We start from the raw sequence: 18,701 nt of genomic DNA, 5'->3' as shown, positions 1-18,701 counted from the left end.
CGCCGATGCCTTGATTCTGCAGAGAGTCAATTCCATCCTTGAATATGTTTGCAAGACCTGCAAACAGAGCAGCTACGTTGGAGAAGGCATTGGATATTTTGCTTCAAGCTCCTATTCTAAAGTACCTTAGCTTCTTCATTCATATTTATATTCATCAACATTAGGTCTCAAATCATTTAATTGGCAATATGTTGAAGAGGGCAACTTGCATTTTCAGTAGGATTTTAAATTTTCATTTCAGGAATAAATGGTTAAGTATTAAGAAGTGTTGGAATAGATCCTTATCACTTACCTGGCTAGCCTGCTTCCTCACCTTCTTAACCGACTAAGTACATTTCACCGACCAAGTTGTTATGGTTCAATCTGACTTTGATCAATGAGCCTTGTCTCAATCTGCTTTCCATCGACTAAGATCGACGATACGTGGCTAATAAAGAGCAACAAACTCAGCTGAGTCAGTACTTTACCGACTTAGTTCGATATACAGTCTACGCACAACTACAAGTTAGCTGATGATATTTGGTACATAGCCGACTACCTATCTGGTGCCCTACGGACTGATTTAATCGACGACTGAGTGGCATTGCTCAATGGACTCATTTGACTGACTGCCGAGTCCAAGAGCATGGACGTCAGTCGAGCAACTGAATATCAAGCGTGGCCGCCATGTTATTCCATCGGGTCACATTAAGTCCTGTTACCTAAGAGCCATATCCTGGGTTGCTAGTTGTGCGCTATGATAAAAACTATGAAGTCATTAATTACGCCCACGAGATCATTAATTATGCCCACGCACGATAAGGCACGTCGCCACAGCCACCTATATATCGAACGAAAGGCCAACCTACCGTCAGAGCCAATGGGGCAGCTTGTACTACTCAGTACGGCCAAGAAACCCATAATGGATCTTTCTCTCTCTCTCTCCCCCTTATCTTGATCCCTCTATAAATAGAGATAAGAAGGGATCCTCTTGGTAGGCGATGCATGCTCCAACGATGAAACTCTGCTCCTTCTATTAAGCTCAATTTTTTACTTGAACGTCAGAGGATCCTCACGGAGCAACCTTCAGCCAGGACTTCTCTTATAGGTCTCATCCCCGACGCTCGATGCTCCACCAAACTCCAATCACTTCGACATCAAGCAAGATCTCGTCAATGCACATTATAAGTCCTCGCCCTTGTTCTTGACCATTGATTTATGTCACAAATTGACATAAAAAGTATCAATTAATATCTAAATTATCTAACTTTATTAGAAAATTGATACTTTCTTATTATATTTTGCAGAAGAAGAGGTCATCAATAGAAAAAATAAGGAAAGAGGATTCCAACGGCGTAAATTTTACGCAAACAGAGTTAAATTGACCAAGAAATTGAAGAATGAAGAAAAAAGACTCAATTGGGTCAAACCCGAGTCAAATCAGATCAAAATTGATCAAAATCAACTGATTTGGTGATCTGGTTAGCCGCCTGGTCCACAACAACAGCGCCTGGACCATGGACCCATCGGCGCACCATAAACCAGCCAATCAGCGAGTCTCGGCTCACCGCAACGCATCACGAGCCCGATCCACGCGCGCGGTCCAGGGCTCATGAGGAGAGAGAAGAAGGTCCGAAGGGCAACCTGGTAACTTCACATCACTCGATGGTCCGATCTTCTCTGATCAAATCCAACGCTCCATATTTTTGCATCATCGGACGGCCACCATCACGTCGGTCAAGATCCAATCGTAATCAAGGCAATTGCAAGAATCAATAAACACTAGGACAACACGGGATCCTTCTGCAGCGCGATCCAACGGACGAAATCTTCCAGCACCTTGATCGGATGGTCTGCGAGCATCCGACCTGATCCCATCTCTGCAGTGCGATCCAACGACAGCGCTTCACCCAGATCTGATCCGACGGCCCAGAATCGCTTCCGGCTTGATTTATTAGATGAATTGGGTCCTTAGATGAAGATCGGACGGCTGAATAATTTCTAGGATTTCTTGATGGATTTAAGTACTTTTTGAGCGAGATTTGAGCCCTAAATTCTCTAACAGTTCTCTAAAACTCTTAGTCCCACATCTAAAGTTTTGAAACCTTATAACCCCAAATGCCTATAAAAAACCCCCAAATGCCCTTGTTTTAATAATTCTGGCCTTCCGATCAAGCTTATAACCCTAGATAGTGGGTTTTTTAGCTTTCTTCTCAAGCCTCGAGCTTTGAGGTTTTTGTAATAAACTTTTTTTTATATAAATCTTATTTTTATACAATTTTATCTCTTTACATTATGCAATTTATTTTTCTTGCAATTAGGATAGTTTAATTTATGCAATTTAATTTTATGCAATTAGGTTAGTTTAAATTATGCAGTTTAAATTTATGCAATTAGGATAGTTTAATTTATGAAATTATGGTAGTTTATTTTTTTGCATTTAAATTTTGCAAGTAGATTTAGATCATGTCTAGCTAAGCATCCCTTCTAGGGTTTGTGATGAAGCTAGATCATGAGTAGGGGTTTTACATAGGGTTCTTTCTTTTTCTTAGAGTTTTTTTTCTTCCTCTTTTGTCAAGAATTTTTGATGAACTACAGTTGGGTCAGAGTCCCTTCATAGTTCATGCTTGATTCAGTGCATAGGAGGAGAAAACCCTAAGAGATCCTAGTTACTACTCCCCTGTAAAGAATCTTGATGGGTTATCGTTGGGCCTTAGTCCCTTCATAATCTATGCTTGGGAAAGACAAGAGGAGTAGTCGTTAGGATCAATAAGAAAAATTCTAGGTAGAATTCTCTAATCTAGATCTAGTGGATTCAAAAACCCTAGATCCTTAGTCTTATTGTCTTTAGCAAACAACTTTCGATTTTCGATTTTCGTTAAAGCTCGCTTGAGCATAGATTTGAAAATTATTTTTAAACCAAGTCTCCATGGGATCGACCATACTCACTGGTCGTGCTACTCTGCACACTGTGCGCTTGCAGTTTTATTTATAAATTTTAAGATTTGCACAACAATTTTTGGCACCGTTGCCGGGAATTTGGCGTTTTAAATTATTTTCAAATATTTGTTCTTCGTGCTTTATAACGCTCTTTCTTTTTCCTTTAGGTTTCTAGATTTAGTTGGTAATTGCTGGAAAACTCAGGTACGCTTCTAATTTCTCTTTTATTATTTTTAGTTAATTACTTTTCCTTTTAGACTAATCATTTGAATTTACTTAATCATAAAAAAAATAAATAAAAAAAAATAAAAAAATAAAATAAAAGATATTTCATAATCATGAAGTAAAATATCAAAATAAAAAAAAATTCTAAATTAAAATCTTTTACATTCTTGGTCATCTTGTTTATTTGCATTTGCATTTTCATAATTAATCTAAGGGCATCAACCTATTAACAAGATAAGGTGGGGATTTCATTACCCTTTCTTAGCTCAAAAATCATCTCCATCATATTGCATTACCTAGATCTTTAATCTTAAAATCAATTAGACGTCAACCTTAAGGAATTCGAGCTCAATAGGACAAGGAACCCTAAGAGTTCTACCAAGTTTGAGTTGTTTGATTAGTTGGTGTCTAGGCAAGTCTCTGAGGGTGGTTTGTTAAATTGGTTCAGTTGCTGGCCTGACCAACTCGTTTGGTGTCTAGAAAGGCAACGATGAGTGAACCTCCCACCTCTTATACTTACCTGGCTAACTAGTTGATCAATCTCCACTTGGAAGGCTTGAAGGGTCATCTTGGAACAGTTAGGAGCTGTCTAGATTTAGGTTAACCCTAGGATAGATTGAGTTTAATTTATTGTTTCACTTGTTTGAAAAATAAAAAAAAAATTATTAAAATTTAAATTAATTTGGTTACTTTTTTTAGATTTAGAACTCCTTAGGATCTTTTCTTTAGAACTTTTTTCTTTTCTTTTTTTTCTTATACATAAAAATTTTTATAAAAAAAATTATATAAACATCGAGAACCGTACACCTCGTGTGTGGAGAAGAGTGTCGGGTCGTCTAGTTAGAATTGAGTCAATTCCTGTTGTTCCAATGGCTGAACCAATCCAACCCATGACCCTTAAGGATTTGTGTTATCCAGTTGGCTCCATCCAACCATCTTGTATCAGGTTGCCACAACCCACAACTAACAATTTTGAAATCAAACCTCAAATCATAAATATGCTTCCAAAATTCACAGGATTAGAGGATGCTTATATATTTATTAGAGAATTTGAGGAGATATGTGCAACCATGAAACTGCAATTAACAGAGGATGAGGTCAAACTTAGATTAATCAACTTTGCCCTTAAGGATAATGCTAAGAAGTGGCTTTATAGTCTGCCAAACCATTCTGTCACTACCTGGGAGGGCTTTGTGAGAATATTTTTGAAAAAATATTTCTTCCATCATAAAACAGCTAGGATTAGGAATGAAATAAATCAATTTTACCAACTAGCTGGTGAATCATTTTGGAAGTACTTTAATCGTTTCAAGAATCTTTTGACCCAATGCCCACACCATGGAATAGAAACTTGGAGACTATGCCAGATCATCTATGAGGGGTTAGATTCAAACTCAAGAACCATGCTAGAGTCCATGTGCCAAGGCCAATTTATGGACAAAGAAACTACTGAAGCTTGGCAATTCTTAGAAGACCTAGCCGAGAAAAATTTACAGTGAGAAATAACTAGGGAACCTGATAAAGCTACACCTTCAAGAGGAGGAATGCATCAAATTCAACCAACCCTAGCATCAGAGGCCAAGATTGCAATCTTAACACGTAGATTGGAAGCCTTAGAATTACAGAGACCAGCCAATGTAAATCAAATATCTGCACCCATGTGTAAAGGGTGCAATGCACCGACCATGTCTTAGAAGAATGTTCCTACTCGAATGAGTGTGCACAGGTGAATGCCACCTATCAAGGACCATTGAACAATCTTTATGCACCCACATATAACCCAAGTTGGAGGAATCACCCGAATTTCTCATGGTCCCAGAATCCTAATGTAGGCAATCCAAATTTCAATCAGCAAAATCTAAGGTCCAACCCAGTGATGAACAACCCACCAGACTTCCATGATAATGACAAGAAAATTACCTCTTTAGAGAAAAGCCTAGAAGCCATGATGAAGACACATACCAGCTTTATGCAAACCACGGGTCAACTCATAAATAATAACACCCAAGCTATAGCCCGTCTGAAATGCAAGTAAGTCAGCTGGCTTCGACCATTAGTGAACGAGAACATGGTAGGTTACCTAGCCAACCTGAGCCAAATCCTAGGAACCAAAATGGTCCACGACCCCAACAAGGAAACCAAGTTAATGGTGTAAATGCCATTCATACCTTAAGATCGAAAAAAAAATAGACAATAAGATAGTTGCACTTGATGATATAGAGGACTCATCTGCCGAGTCACCTTCTAAAACTACTACCTTTCAACCTCAAGCACCAGAAACTGAAAATTCACCTAGTCCAGTATTTAAAAGTCCTAGAGCTCCTCTTCCAAACAGACTAAAATCCAATAAATCTGAACATTTAGATAAAATTTTAAAGGTATTTAAACAAGTCCAAGTTAATATTCTTCTTTTAGATATAATCCATTAGGTTCCAACTTATGCCAAATTTTTAAAAGATCTTTACACTAGGAAAAGGACCACTAATGTACCAAAGAAAGTATTTTTGGCTGTAAGTGTCAGTTCATACTTATCTAGCCATGTGCCAATTAAATATAAGGACCCTGGAGCTCCAACAATTTCTTGTGTTATTGGAGAAACCAATATAAAAAAGGTCTTGCTAGATCTAGGAGCTAGTGTGAATATCCTTCCATATTCGGTGTATGAGCAACTAAGATTAGAAAAACTTCAACCTACTGGGATCACATTACAGTTAGCCAATAGATCTCTCAGAATCCCTAAGGGAATGGTCGAGGATGTTCTGATAAAGGTTGAAAATTTTATTTTCCCTGTAGATTTTATTATTTTAGAGACTGAGCCAGTTGCAAATCCTAAAGGACATATACCTGTCATTTTAGGAAGACCATTCTTAGCTACGGCCAATACTGAAATCAATTGTCGAAATGGTCTAATGAAGTTATCCTTTGGGAATATGACCATTGAGCTTAATGTTTTTAACTTAGAACAGGAATCCTCTTCTCATGCTGATGTCAATGTAGTCCAAGATGGTATTTATGAATCCATTGACATTAGTGATGATGAAGTCGACCTAGAGTCTAACCCCTGGTTAATCCATGAGTCTGAGGATGTCAATGAAATACTTAAAGAAAATTAGATTAATCAGGAATCGACACTTCCTACTGAACCAATCATTGAGATGGTGAAATCATCACCTAAACCATCAATAGAGGAAGCACCCATTTTAGAACTGAAACCCCTCCCAGGACATCTCAAGTATGCATATCTAAGACCCAAAGAAACTTTGCCTGTAATTATTGCATCAGACCTAGATCCCAAGCAAGAGGAGGAGTTAGTGTCAGTTTTAAAAGTAAATCAAGGAGCAATAGGTTGGACCATAGCAGATATCAAAGGAATAAGCCCTTCTATAGTTCAACATAGAATATACTTAGAGGAAGAGGCTAAACCAACAAGAGAAGCCCAAAGAAGGCTTAATCCAGCTATGAAGGATGTAGTTAAAAAGGAGATTCTGAAACTCCTAGATAGTGGAATAATTTATCCTATTTCTGATAGCTCTTGAGTAAGCCCAGTTCAAGTAATACCCAAGAAATCTGAGGTAACAGTGGTCCAAAATGATGCAAACGAACTTATCCCAACTAGGACCCAAACGAGATGAAGGGTCTGTATAGACTATAGAAAGTTGAATGCTGCGACAAGAAAAGATCATTTTTCTTTGCCATTTATTGATCAAATATTGGAAAGACTAGCCGGACAAGAGTTTTACTGTTTTCTTGATGGATACTCCGGTTACAACCAGATCCCCATAGCCGCTGAAGATCAAGAAAAGACTACATTCACCTGTCCATTTGGTACTTTTGCCTATAGACGAATACCCTTTGAACTATGTAATGCACCGGCAACCTTTCAGAGATGCATGATCAGCATATTTTCAGATATGATAGAATAATTTTTAGAAATTTTTATGGATGACTTTTCTATTTTTGGCCTAACCTTCTCCGAGTGTCTGAATCACCTGTAATTAGTTCTAGAACGATGTAAGGAGAAACACTTAGTTCTCAACTGGGAAAAATATCAGTTTATGGTCAAACAGGGAATAGTTCTTGGCCATGTCATTTCTAAAAAGGGGATTGAAGTGGACAAGGCCAAAATAGATCTAATTGCAAGTCCTCCACCACCTAAATCTGTGAAAGAAATACGTTCATTTTTAGGTCATGCTGGATTCTATAGAAGGTTTATTGCCAACTTTAGCAAAGTAGCACGTCCACTGACTAATCTTTTGGCAAAGGATACTAAATTTGAATTTACTCATGAGTGCTTGAAATCTTTTGAATTTCTAAAAAAAATACTTGTATCAGCTCCAATCATTCATCCTCCTGTCTGGTCTGAACCATTTGAATTAATGTGTGATGCATCCGATCATGTTGTGGGCGCAATCTTAGGTCAACGGATAAATAAGCTGCCTAGAGTGATATATTATGCAAGTAAAATCTTAAATGATGCGCAGCTTAACTACACCACAACTGAAAAGGAGTTCCTTGTCGTTGTCTTTGCTTTAGAGAAATTTAGATCTTATTTGGTTGGGACCCACACCATTATTTATACCGATCACTCAGCCATTAGACATCTCCTAGCAAAGAAGGATGCCAAGGCACGCTTAATCAGATGGATTTTGCTCCTTCAAGAATTTGATCTAGAAATTAGGGACAAGAAAGGCACTGAGAACGTTGTAGCAGATTATTTGTCCCGAATTTCAGTCGCACCATCTAGTGAACCACCCATCAATGAATCTTTTCCAGATGAGCAACTCATGTCTGTGTCTACTGAATCTTGATTTGCTGATATTGTAAATTATTTAGCCATAGGTAAGATACCTTCTCATTGGACTAAGCAGGATAAATATAAATTCTTTGCCCAAGTGAAGTATTTCATTTTGGATGATCTTTATCTTTTTAAACAATATCCTGATCAAATTATTAGAAGGTGTATCCCAGATAACGAAGTCATGAATATTTTATCTTTTTGTCATGATCAAGCATGTGGGGGTCACTTTGCGTCTAAGAAAACTGCTACTAAGGTTCTCCAATGTGGTTTTTATTGGCCCAATTTATTTAAGGATGCTCATGAATATTGTAAAAGTTGTGCTCAATGTCAGAAAATGGGTCGAATCACCAAGCGACACATGATGCCACTCAACCCAATCTTGGTAGTTGAAGTTTTTGATGTTTGGGGGATCGATTTCATGGGACCATTTCCAAATTCCTTTGGAAATGAATATATTCTAGTAGCAGTTGATTATGTTTCAAAATGGGTAGAAGCAATTGCATGTAGAACACCCGATAGCAAAATGATCATTAAGTTTCTTAAAGAAAATATTCTCTCCCGTTTCGATATTCCTAGGGCAATCATTAGTAATCGGGGAACCCATTTTTGTAACCGACCTTTTGCAACATTGATGAAAAAGTATAATGTCACCCACAAATTGGCCACACCATATCATCCTCAAACCAGTGGGCAAGTTGAAGTGTCAAACCGACAAATCAAACAGATCCTGAAAAAAACTGTTAGTGCCAATAGAAAGGATTGGTCTTTGAAATTAATTGATGCACTTTGGGCATACCGAACCGCTTTCAAGACCAATCTAGGAATGTCTCTTTATAGGATTGTGTTTGATAAATCATGTCACTTGTCTATTGAGATAGAACACAAAGCCATGTGGACCATCAAATAACTAAATACAAATTTGAATGACACTGGAAACCATAGGAAGCTTCAGTTGAATGAATTAGAAGAACTTAAAAATGAAGCCTATAAAAATGCAAGGATATACAAGGAACGAACCAAAGCATTTCATGATCAATCAATTATGAGAAAAACTTTCAATATCTGACAAAAAGTGCTCTTATATAACTCTAGATTACATCTGTTTCCAAGAAAGCTTAGGTCTAGATGGACAGGACCATTTTTAGTAAAGGAAGTCTTTTCACACGGAGCTGTTGAGATAGAAAATCCAAGTAATGGTGTTATTTTTAAAGTTAATGGTCAACGATTAAAACCATTCTTGGAATTACCTGTCGAGACTGTTGAAGATGCCATGGTTCTTTATGAACCAACTTATTCTGATTAAATTACTTCGAGGTTTGGTCTGGCTGAAGACATAAAACTTAGCACTTCTGGGAGGCAACCCAGCTTATTTAATTTCTAATACTTTCTTTATTTTCAGTTTGCTTAGGACAAATAAATTAGATAAACTCCATTGGGGACAATGTCGGTCAAGTTGGGGGGAGAGCTTGAACAAAATCAGGTGTTATCATTTTTTTTCCTTCCACTATGAGTTATTTCTTGCATTTAATATATTTAAAAAAAATTGAAATAAATTAATCTAGAAAAGAAATAAGAGTAAGTTAGAAAGTATTTGCTAATAAATGTAGTGAGTCACGGAGAAGATTAGCTGGTTAGACTCTTGGTGGCCTAGGTCATTTAAAGACTATTAACACTTCCAATTGCACATGCACACTAACAAGGTAAAGTAGGTGTTAATTGTAAGGCCAATTAAGGATTTGAGTATTATTTAAATTAGATAATTTTTTCTACACCCCAATTGAAAAAATTTGAATTTAAGGAAAGAGCTACCTGTCTGAAATAAAATACAAAATACAGAGTAAATATGGATTGCCCTAAGCCTAGTAACCGAGTCTCTTCACCTAAGTCAAGTGTTGAGATTCACATCAAACGGTGGTGGGAAGGCCAGGATGCTCAGCAAAAAAAAAAAAAAAAACAGTGTGAAAGCTATCTTAGTTCTTTGTTTAATCTGGGGTGTATAGAAAATTAATCGAACTAAATTATGAAAAATGATACAATTGACCTGTACAAGTTAATACCGAAATACTAAGTTAGTTATCACTCACACAAGTGCTATAAAACTTTAAGTGTACTCTAAGAAAGCTCCTAAGTAGACTAACTACCGATTCTAATTCGAAGCTCATTACTTAGTAATACTAGAAAACTTTTTGAATTTCGATCTTAAATTAATTTACAAAGGAAGGATCTTTTTAGAATATGATCTTATTTTGGTACATTGCTAAGGGACTAGCAATGATTAAGTTGGGGGGTGTGATTTATGTCACAAATTGACATAAAATGTATCAATTAATATCTAAATTATCTAACTTTATTAGGAAATTGATACTTCTTATTATATTTTGCAGAAGAAGAGATCATCAATAGAAAGAACAAAGAAAGAGGATTTCAACGGCGTAAATTTTATGCAAAACGGAGTTAAATTGACCCAGGAATTGAAGAATGAAGAAAGAAGACTCAATTGGATCAAATCCGAGTCAAATCAGGTCAAAATTGATCAAAAATCAACTGATTTGATGATCTGGTTAGCCGTCTGGTCCACAGCAACAGGCGCCTGGACCATAGACCCATCAGCGCACCATAAACCAGCCAATCAGCGAGTCTCGGCTCACCGCAATGCATCGCGAGCCCGATCCACACGCGCGGTCCAGGGCTCATGAGGAGAGAGAAGAAGGTCCGAAGGGCAACCTGGTAACTTCACATCACTCGATGGTCCGATCTTCTCTGATCAAGATCCAACGCTCCATATTTTTACGCCATCGAACGGCCACCATCGCAGCCGGTCAAGATCCAACCGTAATCAAGGCAATTGCAAGAATCAATAAACACTAGGACAACACGGGATCCTTCTGCAGCGCGATCCAACAGACGAAATCTTCCAACATCTTGATCGGACGGTCCGCGACGCATCCGACCTGATCCCATCTCTGCAACGCGATCCAACGGCAGCGCTTCACCCAGATCGTGATCCGACGGCCCAGAATCGCTTCTGGCTTGATTTATTAGATGAATTGGGTCCTTTAGATGAAGATCGGATGGTTGAAACAATTTCTAAGGTTTCTTGATGGATTTAAGTACTTTTTGAGTGAGATTTGAGCCCCTAAATCCCCCTAACAGCCCTCTAAAATCTCTTAGTCCCACATCTAAAGTTTTGAAAACCTTATAACCCCCAAATACCTATAAAAAGCCCCCAAAGGCCCTTGTTTTAATAATTCTGGCCTTCCGATCAAGCTTGTAACCCTAGATAGTGGGGTTTTTAGCTTTCTTCTCAAGCCTCGAGCTTTGAGATTTTTGTAATAAATTTTTTTTTTTATATAAAATCTTATTTTTATGTAATTTTATCTCTTTACATTATGCAATTTATTTTTCTTGCAATTAGGATAGTTTAATTTATGCAATTTAATTTTATGCAATTAGGTTAGTTTAAATTATGCAGTTTAAATTTATACAATTAGGATAGTTTAATTTATGAAATTATGATAGTTTATTTTTCTGCATTTAAATTTTACAAGTAGATTTAGATCATGTCTAGCTAAGCATCCCTTCTAGGGTTTGCGATGAAGCTAGATCATGAGTAGGGATTTTACATAGGGTTCTTTTTTTTTCTTAAGATTTCTTTTTCTTCCTCTTTTGCCAAGAATTTTTGATGAACTACAGTTGGATCAGAGTCCCTTCATAGTTCATGTTTGATTCAGTGCATAGGAGGAGAAAACCCTAAGGGATCCTAGTTACTACTCCCCTGTAAAGAATCTTGATGGATTATCGTTGGGCCTTAGTCCCTTCATAATCTATGCTTGGAAAAGATAAGAGGAGTAGTCTTTAAGATCAATAAGAAAAATTTTAGGTAGAATTCTCTAATCTAGATCTAGTGGATTCAAAAACCCTAGATCCTTAGTCTTATTGTCTTTAGCAAACAACTTTCGATTTTCGATTTTCATTAAAGCTCGTTTGAGCATAGATATGAAAATTATTTTTAAACCAAGTCTCTGTGGGATCGACCCGTACTCGTTGATCGTGCTACTCTGCACACTGTGCGCTTGCGGTTTTATTTACAAATTTTAAGATTTGCACATCAGTTTTGAAGAACGGGAGGCATCTTTCAGTCGACCGAGAGATGAACCGACTGAGGGCGATGATTTTTCCATTCAGCTGCTGGACTTCCTTCTTGGTGTCCGGGTGCCGCATGTCGATGATGGCCTTGATTTTCTCGGGGTTGGCCTCGATTCCTCGTTGCGAGATGAGGAATCCGAGAAACTTCCCCGAGATTACTCCGAATGCGCACTTGGTCGGGTTCAGCTTCATCCGGTGTCGTCGCAGAGTGCGGAAAGCTTCTTCAAGATTCCGGACATGATCCGAAATCCGCGTACTTTTCACCAGCATGTCGTCGACATATACTTCCATGTTGTGCCCGATCTGATCTTTGAAGACCTTGTTGATGAGTCGTTGGTAGGTGGCGCCGGTATTTTTCAGCCCGAAGGGCATTACTTGGTAGCAGTAGAGGCCCTTGGGGGTCACGAAGGCAGTGTGCTCCTCGTCTTCATGCACCATTCGGATCTGATTGGACCCGACGAAGGCATCCATGAAGCTGAGCAGTTGAAATCCGGACGTCATGTCTACCAGCTGGTCGATCTTCGGAAGTGGAAAGCTGTCCTTCGGACAGGCCCGATTCAAGTCGGTGTAGTCAATACAAATTCTCCACTTCCCGCTGGCCTTCTTGACCATGACAACATTGGCGAGCCACTCAGGATACGTAGCTTCTCTGATGAAGCCCGCTTCGAGTAGCTTGTCTACCTCTTCGTTGATGGCCTTCTATCTTTCAGGAGCAAAAGACCTTTTCTTCTGCCTCACCGGCCTCACCGTCGGGTCGACGTTGAGTCGGTGCGTTATTGTCTCCGGAGGGATGCCCGGCATATCTGCTGCCGACCAAGTAAATATGTCGGCATTGGCCTTCAGCAGCTCCGTCAGCCGCCGTCGTTCTAGGTCGGGTAGCTGAGACCCGACCCACACCTGTCGGTCGGGGTTTTCCGCCATCGAGATGGGAACGAGCTGTTCGGCCGGTGAACCCCGTTCTTCCTCCTCCCGTTGGTCCAGTTTGTCGATCGTCAGGGAGCCCTTCAGCTCATTACCTTGGGCGAAGATCTGAAAGTATCGACGGGCGAGCTGTTGATCTCCGTGCATCTTCCCGACTCCGTATTTGGTCGGGAACCGAACCAGAAGGTGGTACGTCGAAACGATCGCTTTTAGGGCGTTCAATCCGGGCCTTCCAAGTATGGCGTTGTAGGCCGAAGGCACCTGGACGATCGTGAAAGTCAAATGGACCGTGCTTTGCCATGGTTCGATGCCGACCGTTACGGGCAGGGTGACTTCTCCTTCTGTTGTGACAGCGTCGCCGGCGAAGCCTACCAAGGGTGTAGGGATCCTCTTGAGTCGGTCGATTGATAGTCGCATCCGGGAGAAAGTCGAGTAAAACAAAACGTTAGTCGAACTTTCATTATCCATAAAAATTCTTTTTACATCATAATTGGCTATTGTTGCCGAGACAACAACAGCATCATCGTGGAGAGTTTGGATGCCCCGAACATCTTCTTCTGTAAAAGTAATCGCATCGTCCGAGCATGGCTTTTTCGTCGGCTCCCCTTCAGCAGACATCCCCGGGCCCAGTCGTTTGGAAATCATATTGATGACCCCGATCGTGGGCTGATTAGTCACCGCTTCTTCAGTCGGCTGGGGTCGTCGGTCGGCAATGATTTGAGTTGGTGGGTTCCTCCAAAATTTATCGAGATACCCCCGGCGAATGAGGGCTTCGATCTCATCCTTAAGCTGGATACATTGCTTGGTATTATGGCCGTGGCCCCGGTGGAACCGGCAGTATTTCCGTCGGTCGAGGCCTTTTGCCTTCAAAGGCGGAGGCCGCCGCAGGTACTCCTCCCCTTCAATCTCCATCAAAATCTGCGCATGAGGAGCAGAAAGGGGAGTATAGGAGTCATACCTGGGGCGTGTCGGCCTCGGGCTCCGACGTCGGGGCGACCTCCTGTCCCATCGTGGGGGCGACACCCGACCGTTGGTCGAGGGCCCGTCAGGCACAGCTGGGTCCCGACCCTTTCTCCGTTTCTCCTTCGAGCCTTTAGGCTCGGCCAGACGTCGGTCGAAAGCTCCCTCGTCCGTATGCATGTACTTATACGCGTGCTCCAGCAACTCAGCGTACGTTCGGGGGAGGGTCTTATCCAGGGAGTAGGTAAATCGGGACGCCCTCAGCCCCCGTTTCATGGCCGAGATGGCCATGTCCTCATCGAGGTCCCGAACCTCGAGCGTGGCCGCGTTGAACCGCGCCACGAAGTGTCGGAACATCTCATTTTCTCCTTGTTTAAGGGAGAAAAGGCTGTCCGATATTCGGGGCGGCCTTCGGCTAGTGCTGAAGTGGGCCGCGAAGGAGTGCTCGAGCTGTCCGAAGGAGTTGATACTTTCCGATCGAAGATCGAAGTACCAGGCCCTGGCAGCTTTGCACAACGTGGCGGGGAAGCCAACGCAAAGGAGAGCGTCGGTTGCCCCTTGGATCGTCATAAGAGCTTTGTAGCTCTCCAGGTGGTCGATAGGGTCGGTGGAGCCGTCGTAAGGCTCCATATGCGGCATCTTGAACCGACTGGGGATCGGCTCGTCGAGGATGAGTCGGGAGAGAGGTTGGGCGGTCTGGAAGTCAACATCGTTCGAGGACTTCTGCCCGTCCATCTTCAACTGGGCAAGCCGACGATCGATCTCGTTGAACCTGCATTCGTAGTCGTCGATCCGTCGGTGCTGGGAGACCCCAAGAGTGGAGTCCCCGGAAGAGTCCGAGAGAGAGGCGGACGGCGTTCGCGGGCGCTTCTCCTTCCTCGCTCGTTCTAGTTGTGAGGGAGAAGGCCGTCGGGGCTGATGGGTGTCACACCACGGCTGCCCCTCCTCTCCGCGGGAGCGCCGCGGCAGGTGCTCCTGCGGAGGCGACGGAGATCGATGCGGGCGTCGGTGGCTGCTCCTAGAGGGCATCGGACGTGCCGTCGGTTGCCCGGTCGGTGATGGCGGCAGCCGTACCGGCTGTTGTTGGAAGCTCTTGACCGCGTCCGTCAGCACGGTCATCTGCCGCACGATCGCCGCGATCTGCGCCTCCGCGGTTACCGCGGGGTGCGGCGAGCTGGGTTCCGCCGCGGAGGATGGAGGAGAGGCTTCTTCCCGGCGGGAAGAGTGCCTCGCCGACCCGGTGACCCTCAATCGCTGAGCTCTCATCCTTGTCATCTCAAATTCTGTGGGGATAGTGTATCGTAAGGTCCCGCCCCTCCTATCTGGCGTGCCAATCTGTTGCGGCCGATCCCCTCGTCGCTTGGTCGCCGGGAACGAGCGCCTGCAAAAGGAAGTCCGCACTGACCGGAGGTGGCTCCGACGGGGACCCTCCGACGATCAAGTCAGAGAGGAGACTGGGCAACAGTGAAATGAAGACAGAGAGCTTAATCGAGAGAGAGAAAGAGAAGGAGCAAGCCTGAAAGTTTTTTTCGGGCCCCCTAGCACTATTGCCTTCCCCGATATATATAGTGGAGCGTGGTATGGCACCGTCATTAATGGCGCGGACAATTGAGGAATTGTCAATTCACTGTAGGATGTCAGAGTCGCCGTAAAGATATCAACTCACCGTGGGGCCGTCAAATCACTATGGTTGACCAGGCCATAGGCGGGATAATGCCGCTAGGCGGTAGCGCCGCATGCCGTTGTCAGGACTGACAGCCTCTAGCGGTAGTACGATGCCTGGAGAAACCGTCCGACCTTGGATCGGTGGCTAGCCGAGGGGCGCCGAGTAGAGCTTCGGACTCTTTCTACGGTCAGTCGGACACGACGGGGGAGTCGGGCACGTCGCAAGAGTCGGGCACCGGATCCCGTGGTGCAGTCGGTCGGTAGGACAGAAAAAGTCTGCCCGATCGATGTACCTTCGGTCGGTCGGTCGGTCGGTATACCCCAACAGTCCTATTTCTCACTACTTTTTGTAAATAAGAAAACACGATCATATTGTAATTTATCACTTTGTTGTGCATCATGATTGCATCGGATGGGTTGAATTCTAACCCAGGTATCCAAGGTTTTTGTTTAGTAATTAAATATATGGATGTTATGTTGATTTTGTAAAACTATGTTTGGGTCCTTATTGAATTGTCCTTGTTAAACCATCTGGTTGAATCATGAAAAATGTGTAGTCTGTGATCCTTTGTACATAAATGAGCGGGCATGATATCATCGCTTGTCTGTATATTTCCTAAAAATTGGACTGAAAATCATACAAGAATTGAGTCTGTTGGCCCATCTAGTTGGCATCTTCAAATGATCTGTCCAAATCTCAGTGTTTCAATATTCGAAAGAAGAAAAAAAAAATCATTCATTGATCTATTTTTCTTTCCGCAAAATTTGCATTGAGAGGTATTTGGTTGGGAGAATCATGCTTAAATGGACGGCATAATTCATGAATGCTGAAGAATTTGTAATCCAAATTATAAAAAAATTGAAACAAACCCCCAATAGTATCTTGGAAGACAAAACCCAGGCCCACATACCACTAAGATGAAGTATACACATTTGCACTTGCCCTCCAGAAATATTCCAATCAAGACTTCCCATTCCTTTCCAAGCTAAAGCATTAAATAAATCATCATGATCATCACTCATCACCATCACCATCAAGTACTCCCGTTGCTTTTTGGTGCAACATTACACGTAATTGATGACGTTGACAATAATTATACCTTCTAAAACATTTTGACAGGTCTCTGCATGTACACCCTGGTTCAGCACATACCCTCCAAACTTACCATATGCATGTCTGTTCCAATTGCTTCTTTACGCAATTACACAGTAAATAATGAATATTTAGATTAAAAAATCCAAAAAAAAAAAGGCTTTCTAGATTTGCCTGAAAAGCTTTTTCAAATTATAATTTGACTGCAAACAGGGGTATATTGATAAATTTATAGAGTAATATCGGCCGAATGAGTTCATTAAGTGATGCCACTCAGTCGTCGATGGAATTAGTCGGTAGAACATCGGGTAGGTAGTCGGCTATGTGCCAAATATCATTAGTTAATTCATAGGTTATGCATAAACTGCATGTCGAATCAAGTCGGTAAAATACTGACTCAACTGAATCTGTTGTTTCTAGCCGATCACATATCACCAATCTTAATCTGTGAAAAATCGATTGGGACAAAGTTCATTGATCGAAGTCGAATTAAATCACAATAATTTGGTCAGTGAAGTGCACTTAGCCGGTCAAAAGGTGGAGAAACAGTCTAACCGGGTGAGTGGCGAGGATCTACTCCAACAAGACCAACAATGAAAAAAGTGGCTGCGGAGCTTGATGCATTAAGAAGGCTCACGAAGCTACACTATGTTCCAAAAAGCAATGATGAGTTGTCACTAGGCACTTATCCGAATCCACACAACAAGTGGTACAACGGGACAGTGTAGCGTGGAGGACAGTCTTTTATTGTCAATGGATTTCCCACGTCGATACTGTACATTATATCTGAAATAGAAATTAAGATAGCATAATGTGATGATCATTCTATGCAAATTATACTTGCTTTTAAAATTGTAACGTTCACCTACAAGAATAGGTGAATATGACTACGGATGTTCTTATGTTCCAATTAATCTTTTTTGGGTCGCTTGTAGAAACACTGCATGCAAAAATTCTCATGCATAAAGAGCTGACTATGAATAATGAGAGTAAAATACAATAGTTTCACTTATTTTTTTGAAAGAAAGATGGTTTTATAGTTACACAGATCAATAATATTTGTGTTGTTTTCAACAACCACATTGTCGAGTCTATTTGAAGATTTCAGATTAAGCTCTTCTTTTTCGGTAAAACATATGAACTTATATAAAACCAAAGAACTGAAACAAAGTATATATATTACAAGGTAGCCCCAGAAAACAAGTTGCCTTAGAGACAGAACAAAGGACCTGAACAAAGTGTAGACAATACAAACTGAAATAAAGAAACCCAACAAAGGACTTGGAACAGAACAAAGGACTAGAATACAGACCCTGAACACAGAATATGAACCATAGATAATGCTAGATACCAGAAGAGTAGGCAAGTCCTCCCAAAAAGCAACATGTAACATCACTGCTGCTGTGAATATGAACATGCTGACAGAGTATACACATTACAAGATTCGTCAAGAAACCCAACTGTTAAGCGAAGGACCACAAATTTGGTAAAAAGATCCCAGTTCATTCAGCAGAGTAATAGGTGAGAACACAAGCTTGTTAAAAGAAACCCATGCAAAAGAATAGGAGATACATGATACATAGTGCCCCACCATAAAATAGAGTAACAAATAGAACCGTAACTATGTTGAACATAACCCAGTCGATGTAATAGAATACCCTGTGCAACCACCAACATGATGTAGAAAATCCTGAAAGACTTGTATTAAGTCCTGAATTAAACATGAACTAGATCAAAAAGTATATGATTAGAGAAAAGGATACAACTTAAACCAAGCTATCTCGGCTCTAATCATCCAAATTGAGCCATTCATATTTTCTCCCAATATAAGAAATAATTATCAAAGCAATAATTATTTTAAAAATAATAATAATATATTGATTTTGAATCTCTCGAATCTTTAATAAATTTATACATTAATTAGTTTGCTCTGTGTAAAGAGAGAGCTCAAATAGGTTATACTCGAATGGATCT

At 41.1% G+C, this 18,701-nt stretch overlaps 1 non-coding gene across 1 annotated transcript; it reads right to left on the bottom strand.

Annotated features, from left to right (window-relative positions):
- Positions 1–4,382: 4,382 nt before the first annotated feature.
- On the bottom strand, positions 4,383–4,489 carry LOC140857663 (small nucleolar RNA R71). The gene has a single exon (XR_012141157.1). It is a non-coding gene; the product is annotated as a small nucleolar RNA R71 (small nucleolar RNA).
- Between the last annotated feature and the right edge of the window lie 14,212 nt (positions 4,490–18,701).

This window comes from Elaeis guineensis, chromosome 4 (assembly GCF_000442705.2).
Source record: "Elaeis guineensis isolate ETL-2024a chromosome 4, EG11, whole genome shotgun sequence".
NCBI classification, from domain to species: domain Eukaryota; kingdom Viridiplantae; phylum Streptophyta; class Magnoliopsida; order Arecales; family Arecaceae; genus Elaeis; species Elaeis guineensis.
This window is presented reverse-complemented; position numbering and strand designations above follow the sequence as displayed.